The sequence below is a fragment of the Priapulus caudatus genome, unplaced genomic scaffold, assembly GCF_000485595.1.
Source record: "Priapulus caudatus unplaced genomic scaffold, Priapulus_caudatus-5.0.1 Scaffold1195, whole genome shotgun sequence".
NCBI classification, from domain to species: domain Eukaryota; kingdom Metazoa; phylum Priapulida; class Priapulimorpha; order Priapulimorphida; family Priapulidae; genus Priapulus; species Priapulus caudatus.
In genome coordinates this window covers 19,999-21,492 of record NW_014578256.1, presented here as the reverse complement: position 1 = coordinate 21,492, position 1,494 = coordinate 19,999, and positions in this window count along the sequence as shown.

The following is a 1,494-nucleotide window of genomic DNA, read 5'->3' as shown; positions in this document are numbered from 1 at the left end:
CGGGAATGACCTCGAACGTTTGTGATGTCGTCGGGAATGACCTCGAACATGTGTGATGTCATCAAGAATGACCTCAAACGCGTGTGATGTCATCGGGTATGACTTTAATGTGTGTGATGTCACCCAGAATGACCTCAAACGTGTGTCATAGTATTATAGACGTCAAACTCTCTATATCTATATCAAGAGCTTATAAATACAGGGATGAGAATCTTCCGCGGATCCGCAGAAATCTGCGGATTTCACAGTTCCAGGGTCGATTTTGTGAAACGTCTAAATCCGTTGAGAGAACATTTTAGGGGGGGTGGGGGGTTAGAATGTACAAATTTTCATTTTAAAGTCCAACAGTAACTTCATTTAATCACTTAATATAGTTCGCTTTACAATATAGACACGGCTTAGTTCACTGTTTGAGATTGTCAGACGTTGGCCAGTGTGTGCGTTTATTTGACGCTGCAAGTGTGTGTGTATGTGTGCCGCGCGTGCTACGCAGGCCGTATATAGTGCGCGATCGATCGATCGTGTACATCAAAAGCCGCCGCGTCACGCGTGGCCTTGAGGCTCGTTTTATGAAGTAGCCGGCCCAGGCTCTGCGACTGTTTCACGTGGTAGAAAACGTAGGTACGAACTTTTTCACTTCTCGCCAACGAAGGTCTGTTTATAATACATATATACATAACCATAAAAGGTGGTGTCGCGAGCTTCGCCCTGTACCTGACCGCCCTCCCCGCTACCCCCCCCCCGCGCTGGACCCCGGCTATTTTCAGCTGAAAACACAAATTGTCATTCCCATCCCTGTAAATACCTATATATATACCTAGGTATTTATAAGCTCTTGTCTATATGTCTATAATTATGTCTATACGTGTAACGTTCCTTTTTTGTGTTTTTGGTGGCGCGGGCAGGTATACTAGTGCGCTATGTATTTTATAATTGATCCATTTACATTTCTGTTTTACCTGTAGGGACCAGAACATATCATCCCATTATTTATTACCCGAGTGGTAGTTTAAAGTAGCGTAGGTGTTTTTCATATCATACCTTTTTGAGGTGTAGTGTACCGTGAGGCTAATACGGCAATGCCTGGAGCATACCCACTTCACGTAGTTAAGTTCCTAAGTTTACCTGTTAGTTGTCCGCAATCTTTTTGTGATTCGTAGCCGAAATTTATACAAGAAAATATAACTGCTGCAATCGTACAAGATTTGCTTCTCTTAGCATTTATATATCAAAAGAATGTGCACAATAAATCTTCATTATGCGTGTGAAAAGTTTCACAATTCTAACCAAAAGTGCACAATGTGCCCATTTTTATGTGTTTATCCGCTGGACTATAAAGACTTGGAGTGTCCTTGAGACTGAAACTGCTTAAGACTGAGATTGTGCTTAAAACTCAGATTTTGTAGAATATTGAGGATGTGCTTAATACTGAAACCGTGCTTGAGACTGAGACTGTAAGGCTTGAATCTTGGAGTAATCATTAAGAATTACTGT